This window comes from Nansenia antarctica (genome assembly GCF_963989245.1).
Source record: "Nansenia antarctica genome assembly, chromosome: 6".
NCBI classification, from domain to species: domain Eukaryota; kingdom Metazoa; phylum Chordata; class Actinopteri; order Argentiniformes; family Microstomatidae; genus Nansenia; species Nansenia antarctica.
Window position 1 is genome coordinate 18,285,700 of NC_137676.1, and position 8,994 is coordinate 18,294,693.

An 8,994-nucleotide genomic window follows, 5' to 3' on the forward strand; every position below is an offset into this window, starting at 1 on the left:
TTTGGATAAAAGCGTCAGCTAAATGGCCTATATTATTATTATTATTATTAGTAGTAGTAGTAGTAGTAGTAGTATTCCTACTACTACGTAGTAGTAGGAATAGTATTGTTATTGGTGGTTTACTTCTTATTCTTTTCCTGGCTTTGGTTAAATAGCTCAAAAAGTGCCTGACCAAAAATGCTATAAATGTGCATGCCACAACTAGAGAGCATCAGTAACTATGGCAGAAAGAATGACCATGATTAGACCATAGGTGGCGCTATAATAACCAAAAGTAAATAATTAACCTCAGAATGCTGGCATTTCCACCCCGTTGGTTATGGGGGGCATATCTGTAGGAACACGCCCCATTGCCACTTGCAGTTTATTATTATTATTATTATTATTATTATTATATATTGTTTACAAATGTTATCACTAATCAAAGTATTCCTTGATTTGCTTTCCCATATCAGTACTGGCTGCGTTCGTAAATGAATTATTGTGGCCACTGTATTTGTCTGTTACCATGGCTTTTGTTACACTGGCTGTGTTCGTAAATTCGCTCTGAGAGTGCCGGAGTGCACACTGGGTTCAACGTCACAAAGGAACGAAACACAGTTAAAGGGACGAACGCAGCTACTGTGTGAATGGGTTTGTCGTCATGGTTGTTCACTTTGCTGTGACCGTGTTTCGGCGCCTAGCGAGGGAGAACTGAACCCTGGCCAAACAGCCACATCAAACAAAGAAAGCGATTGCATCCTCTACCTGCAGATAGCAGCACAAGGGAAGTGGTTGTGAGGGGGAATGTTCTAAGGTGTTCTGAGTGTCAAATGATTCCACTGGCTGCTGGATTTACACTCGCGCACACACGCATGCACACACACACACAGACACACACACTCACACACACACACACACACACACACACACACACACACACCGAATACAAAACAAGGTAAGGGAAATGAGCCTGGTGTACATATCATGTAAAACCTACCTGTACACACAAACACACACGTGCACACACACACACACACACACACACACACACACACGTACACACACACTCTTCGCACCCTGCTGTGATCGCCTCCACAGTGTTGGGTGTTGGCTGAGCATTGTGAAGGGGGAAGGAGAGAGCGGATGGAGGGGGGGGGGGGGGGAGGCGGGGGGTGGGGAGAGGGGAGGGGGTGAGATTGCCTGCTGCAGTGCTATGTGTCCTTGTGGCCGGGAAAAGAAAAAGGGAGAAAAGGAATGTGATTACAGCGTGTGCAGCTGTACGGCACCTATAGATTACACTCAGGACACAGAACCCCCGGGCCGCGGGCCTGGACGGACGTGGGCAGCAGGGCCCGGAGGCCTTGTCGGAACGACATCTGCTGTAAAACCAGCTTTGTGACTGAGACAGGCCAGTCTAAATGTGTGACACATTTTCTGTGATGTTACTTGATGTTAATGATGTTAATCTTTTTCCTGTATGATTTATGATTTATTTCAAATAGGGACAATGCACATTGATTAACAGACATGCATGTAAATGAGCCAGAATTAGCCGGGCTAGCAGGCTAGTTGTCATCTGCTGTTTTCATCTGCGCTGTCCCATAATGAGAAAGAAAGAAAGAAAGAACAAAAGAAAGAAAGAAAGAAGGAAAGAAAGAAAGAAAGAAAGAAAGAAAGAAAGAAAGAAAGAAAGAAAGAAAGAAAGAAAGAAAGAAAGAATGGGAGTTGGGAAGATGGCTTTCCTCCTGGAGGTTGTTCACCACAGTAAAAACGAGTTCATGTCTCTCTCACACAGTATGTTTATGACATCATGTTGACTAAACACAGCATGACAGTAAATGTATTAATACATGCTCTGAATGTATTAATAAAAGCTCTGAGCCGTCTGGGAGGCATAGCTCACTAAGGGGCACGCCACGTAATCGCAGGGTCCCTGTTTCAGTCCCAGCCATCGACCTACACCGCATGCCATCCCTCCTCTCTCTCTCTCTCTCTCTCTCTCTCTCTCTCTCTCTCTCTCTCTCTCTCTCTCTCTCTCTCTCTCTCTCATCCATCCTTCCTGTCAATCTCTGCTGTCTCTATCCCAATAAAGCAGAAATGCCCTAAAGACATATTTCTTAAAAAAAAAAAAAAAAGGCTCTTAATGTATTAATCCATGCTCTAATGTAATGCTCTCTAAATACTCTATTATGTAATTCAATGCACATGCTATAGTGGTGCTGTCGCATTAGGTGATTAGACCCTGGGGGGCTTTCCTCTTTCTATTGTCCTCGTACTTTCTCACTTTGCCGTACCTCTCCTTCTAAGCTCATTTCACTGTCAGTAGAATCTGACACATCGAGACGGAGGTCCTGTCCTGCATGGCCTTAAAAGACAATGTTTATAGACTCCCCCAGTCCAAACCACCGACTTCCTGCTAAAGTAAATGGCAAGCTGGAGCTATATCCATCATAACGTAGCAGAAATTATAAATAAACTTCCCTGAATATTCCATTTCTCTCTCTCTCTCTCTCTCTCTCTGGCCCTCCAGCTTGATGATGATAGCTTTGGAGAGCTGTCATGAGGTGTGGAACAGGGAGGAAGAGGAGGTGGAGGAAGAGGAAGGGGGGTGGGGGGTGGGGGTGGGGGGGCGGTTGAAAGGGATTCTTCCCCCTGGAGCCTAAATGCTAAAAATGCTGCATGGGGGATTGAGGTGGGGCGGGGGGGACTTACCCCCCTCCTAAGGAGCTTGGGGTCGTGGTGGTGGTGGTGGATCAATGGTTCTCTGCTTGAGCTAAATATTTACCCTATTCAGTCTAATACACTTATACCAGATAGCCGAGATAAGTTAAAAACATCATTAATAATGAGCTGTAAAAAATGCACATTTGGAACGGTCTGTAGTAGACCAAAAAAAAGCCACAGCCCAAAATAAACTCGACTGCACATTCACTGCAGGAGCTATCTGAACCGAGGGAGGCTGGTGGAAGTAGATGGGTGGGAAGTAGGATGGGCTCATTGTAACAGCCTCACTCGTGTTTTGGTACCATTCCTTATTCCATTCCTCATGCATTACAATGAGCCCGTCCTTCGATATCCACCTCTACCCGCTTTCCCTGATTTGGACGACCGTCATCCTAGAAACCTGTTTGAAATGTACCCTCAGATCACAGATAGACCCTCGGTAAGGTAATCTCAGGGTAACCAGTCAGTAAGTCTGCCAGTCATTTAATCAGTTGGTGTTCATCCAGTCAATTTGTTATTGTATTGATTGAGCCTGTCGGTCTTCTCTAAGCCTTACACAGGGGTTTATTTTGTAATAAATGCATTTTTAATCTACGCTGTGCTGCTGTTGTTATTTTGTCTTTCTAGATCAGGGGAGAGGCCTTACGTAAGGCCATTTTGATAACCAGGGATTAGGTTAGCCTGGCCTGGCCTTAGGAGCGCCTGGCCTGCCTCTCTGACGCCACTCTGCGGGAAAGATGGACTGCTTTTATAACAATAACAAAACAAAAAAACTAAGAAAAAAAACTGCCATGATCACTTTGTTATCGTGGGGCCTGTACAGTTTATAATCAATATGACCCGACTGCAACTAGATAATAGGGGCTTTACACACTACCAAGTCGATCCGAACGGTACTGTGCTGGCTCAGATGTTTTCCTTTCAAGTTCCTTTCCAAGTGTGTAACCAGGCCAGCCCGGTACAGTTCAGCTCTGGTCAGCTCGGTTCAGCCCAGTAGTGTGAAGTAGTAGGGTATAGTAGAGTGCAATATAAGGACCCAAACTACCCCGCGACTAAGCTATCTGTTCCCTGACAGCTGACATTCAATTGAGTACACGTTGCCTAACCAATAAACAGTCTACCTTTTGGGGTACACATACTGTCGAATTTGATGTCGGTATTCTTCAAGAATGAAATACGGTATGGTGCAGGAACGGTTATGGATATGAGGACAGGGAAACAAGAATGGTGGAAACATTGAAAGAGGATGGACAGATGGTAGATATACTGGACAGATACAGATACAGATACAGATACAGATACAGACACAGATACAGACACAGATACAGATACAGATTCATGTACATGTACAGGTACAGATATCGGAAAAGGTAATAGGTACAGATACAGGATATACAAATACATGTACATGTACAGAAATAGGTACAGGTAGTTGGTGTTGGGCAGAGCTCCTGAAGGGGAGGAGTGCTGTTGCTTAAACAAAAGACCTGGATGTGTACTATGTAAACGTGCAAGCGCTCACCCTCTTAAGAAAAGCAAGCAATGGACCGATCGCTAAGCCACGCCCCCTTTGAAAACTCGGACAAACAAACAACGCTTCACTGACAGTGACTGACTGACCGACCGTGACTGAATGACATTCAATGACTTACAATGGCGGGAGTTGGCAAATTTCTCATTTCTGATTTACCGCAGCAAGTAATAGACATGTTTTTTTTAAAGATGACAAGAATATTTTGTCTAGAAGCTTTTCACCATCAGATATTAGCGAGTTGTTTGTCTGAGTTTTCTGCCTGTCGTGACTTTTGCTGTGATGTGATTGGACAATTTCTATTTTGGGGCGTGGCTTAGCGATAGGTCCATTAGGTTTGGCCTATGATCCTGCATACATACAGTACAACATACACACTCCCAGACTCAGGCACTACCTTACAACTCACACAGGCAGTTTAAACATGGAAACTCACAGTTGTACACACACACACACACACACACACACACACACACACACACACACACACACACACACACACACACACACACACACACACACACACACACACACACACACACATTTTAGATGCTTTATTTATGTCCACATACAAAGAACAATTCTAAAGGACATAAATACTAACAGTGCATTTTGATATCATAGAAACAATCTGTTACAGTAATGCTGAGCCAACAACCAGTTCTGCCACACACAGGATGTTATTCGTACCAGGTGATACCAGTGGGTTGACAGATACAGTATCAATACAATAAGACAGACAGTATCCCGCTCATGGGTACAGGAAGCACCGCCTTCTCCATATTGAGCGGCTACCAATAATAGCGGATATTGAGCAGTATTTTGCTAACTGTTTGGCCCTTCTCTTAGGAAGACCAGCCATATGAAGGCCTCTAACACACACACACACACACACACACACACACACACACACACACACACACACACACACACACACACACACACACACACACACACATACAGCAGGTTTCATGCTTGACTCTGGGCTGTTTTTGCTTGAACAGTGAGAGTAATGTAAACAGAGCTGAACGCTCGGAGCCATCTGCCTAATGTCACTGTGGCCCATATCTGTCCTCTCCTGCTTTCACTCCCTCCCGCCCTCCCTCCCTCCCTCTCTCCCCCCATCTCTCTCCCTCCCTTCCTCCCACACTCCCTCCTTCGTTCTCTCTGTTGCTCTTGCTCTGTCTCACTCTCCCTCTCCTTCTCACCACCATCACCACTTCCTTCCTGTCCTCAACATCCCTCTTCCATTTTGTCGTTGTTGTCCATTATATGAGCTATATTAACCCCCCCGACCCCCGACCCCCTGACCCTCGACCCCACCACCCTCTGTGTCTTTTCTTCTTTCATTAGCTGACATTTCTCTTATCTGTCTTTCTCTGTCACACTTTCAGATTGTCTGCTATCTCTCTCTCACCTAACCCGTCTATAGTCTCAATCTAGATTAGCACGCACACACTTCTCTTTTCTCTCTCTCTCTCTTCTCCTCTCTTCTTCCTGTTTTTATTCATGCCCGGTGAAGCTGCTCTGCAGATCCACCTGTTCACCTGTCCCCGTCCCCCCGTCAGGGAGAGTTCAAAGGTCGCGTATCGGTCACCTGTGGATTTAGGGATCACGGGCTGTATGTGTGTGTGTGTGTGTGTGTGTGTGTGTGTATGTGTGTGTGTGTGTGTGTGTGTAGGTGAAGAGTCTTATCATGGGCTATGTGTCTTCACGTCAGTTCATCCTAATTGAAGATACAGTATACTCCTCTGCACCTGTCATCTCAGGGAAAGTTTATTTTTTGTGGCTCTTTGGTGCTCTGTTTATTTGGAGGAGTGATATTGAATGTGAAAGTGTAATGAAGTCATAGCGTTCGGAGGGAATCTATAGCCGACCTGTGTTAATGTTTCTGTCCAGCAGAAGGCAGGCTTCACCTGTACAATGATTTCACAAGCACCTCTCTCATTCAAGACTTCTAAAAGATTCATAGTAACATAGAGTATACCAGAGAGAGAGAGAGAGAGAGAGAGAGAGAGGGAGGCTGGTTACAGAGAAAGTGTGTTCAGAAAAATATGTTATCTTATCGAAAGAGAGCTTTCACACACAACCAAAAGAGTCACAGGAGCAGGACTAAAAACAGACAACATAAAAGAAAAGTGTTTCTGCCACTCCGGTCATTCAAAGACACAAGTGACACACACAAAAAAAACACACCAAACAACAACGCTAATCTTATCTTCTACCTCCGGAGAAAGATTTGGACAATGTAGCGTTAACCTGGTTAACCCTCACTGGCACATTAGCCCCATAACCCCCTTTTTCTCGGGGCTAATTTAGGCTCCTGGTAGAGGATGTGATCACTGTGCTTCCTCTTGACATGTGGCCAGCCTGTGTTTGTGTCCAAAAGCAGCCTCTGGAGTGAAGTGTTCTCATCTCGAGCGGTACACAACAAGAGTACGTCTTTAAAGGAAACGGCCTCTGTGGCACCGCCAAAGGCCAAGAGCGTTTCCCACGATGCAGCTGGGGGACACTGCGCTGGATGTCCCAGAGCAGGACACATAAAAAAAAAGAAAAGAAGGGACTGTTCACTTTCAAGTTTAAATGAGTTTAAAAGCAGGCTGTAAAACACATTAGGTGGTCAACGGACTTTGATGAGTTGAGGAAAAGAGCAGAGGACAGCTCCCACGAAACGGTCCTTCCGATGGGAATATTTATCATATTTTGATTTAATATTTGTCAGATGTGTGTCAGATGTGTATCAGATGTGTGTCAGATGTGTGTGTGTGTCTGTGTGTGTGCTTGCACACTTGGACGCATAGAGTACGTGCGTCTGTGTACGTGTGTGTGTGTGTCTGCATGCATTTGTGTACATGCATTCATGCTTATATTCAGCATGTTTGTGCAATGTGCATGTTTTTCCATACATACAATACATCATAATCTCAGTCCTTAAAGGAAACACAGTGACTGAAAGGAAACACTGTGTCAGGGGAGGCCGGTGGAGGACAGACTCATTGTAATGCGTGTGGAATGTATGAAGAATGGTATCAATCATTCCATTCCATGCATTACATTGAACCCGTCCTCCAATTTCTACCTCTACTGAGTACTGTATTTATGAAACTATAGTGTGCCTGAGAGAGAACGAGAGAGAGGGGGAGAGAGAGAGAGAAGGTGAAGGAGGGATGTGCGGGGAGGGAAAGAAAGGGGGGATGAAAGAAATAGATAGTTATGCCATCGGTACATATGCATTGCAATATATCTTTGGCCACCGGGAGGTATCCATGCACTTCTTTCAGTCACTCGATAGAGAGTTAGAGGGTTGCAGTTACAGTTGGGTGCTGGCCTGGGAATGTCCTGGGAACGTTGTCCACCCCCCAGATATATATATTATGACATAATTATGTCAGCAGGTCACTGCTGTGCTGTGCCACTCATACTGTACCATGCGAGGAGGGCGATGAAGACCTAATTTATCGACCCTATTTCTGTCTGAAATCAGGTTCATGGTGTATTTATGAGGTGCTGTGTGTCCCCGGCCCAGACAGATTAAGTCATAAGCAACATGACTCCACTCTGCCCCCTGGCTAGCATACGCGACGGCGTTCGAGTTCACAGACGAGAAAACACGACGGATGACGTCGTTTTAAAATGTCAAGTGTTAAGAAATAGTCAACATGGCAGTGCCTTTTGGTCTGTCCATTCTAAAGTAACCCACTCATATTTTTTATTTTATTGAACAGATACAGTGAAGACAGACAGGAAAGTAAGGAGAGAGAGGGCACGTCAGCAGGGAACGGGCCGGATTCGAACCCATGCCGGCATGGGCATAATGTGTGCATTGTAGACCCCGGTGCTAGACCGCTAGACCACTGGACCACCGCAGGCCACTGGTCTATCCCTCTAAAGTCTCCTTCTCTTCTTTTATGTCCTCCCTTCCTCTCTCTCTCTCTCTCTCTCTTTCTCTCTCTCTCTCTCTCTCTCTCTCTCTCTCTCTTCCTCTCTCTTCCTCTCTCTCGCTTACTCTCTCTCTCCCTCTCTCTCTCTCTCTCGCTCTTCCTCTCTCGCTCTCTCTCTTCCTCTCTCTCTCTCTCTCTCTCTCTCTCTCTCTCTCTTCCTCTCTCTCTGTCCTCCAGGTGAGTGCCAACGTTCTGATCTTCCTGTGCACCAACATCATCGGCATCTGTACCCACTACCCGGCCGAGGTGTCCCAGAGACAGGCCTTCCAGGAGACCCGGGGCTACATCCCAGGCCAGGCTGCACCTGCAGAGGGAGAACCAGCAGCAGGTACACACACACACACACACACACGCACACACACACACACACACCTTCACACACACACACACACACACACACACACACACACACACACACACACACACACACACACACACACACCGTCATACACACCTTCACACACACACACACACACACATACACACACACACACACCGTCATACACACATACACACACACACCTTCACACACACACACACACACACACACCGTCATACACACATACACACACCTTCACACACACGCGCGCACACACACACGCATGCACGCACACACATGCACGCACGCACACACATACACAACCGTATGCATGCATGCACACACACAAGCACACACACAAACACACACACACGCGCACACACAACTCTCTCACTCTCTCTCTTTTCAGGAACGCCTGTTGCTGTCTGTGTTGCCAAGGCATGTTGCCATGGAGATGAAGGCTGACATCAATGCTAAGAAGGAAGACATGATGTTCC

The 8,994-nt window shown here is 45.9% G+C and overlaps 1 pseudogene across 1 annotated transcript in view; it reads left to right on the top strand.

Annotated features, from left to right (window-relative positions):
* Positions 1 to 8,994, top strand: part of LOC308160358 (adenylate cyclase type 6-like) — a 33,641-nt pseudogene that overhangs the window by 13,589 nt on the left and 11,058 nt on the right. Inside the window, exons 2-3 of the transcript in view lie at positions 8,356 to 8,506; positions 8,907 to 8,989. The product of the transcript in view is annotated as an adenylate cyclase type 6-like (transcript). The remainder of the gene's footprint in view (positions 1 to 8,355; positions 8,507 to 8,906; positions 8,990 to 8,994) is intronic.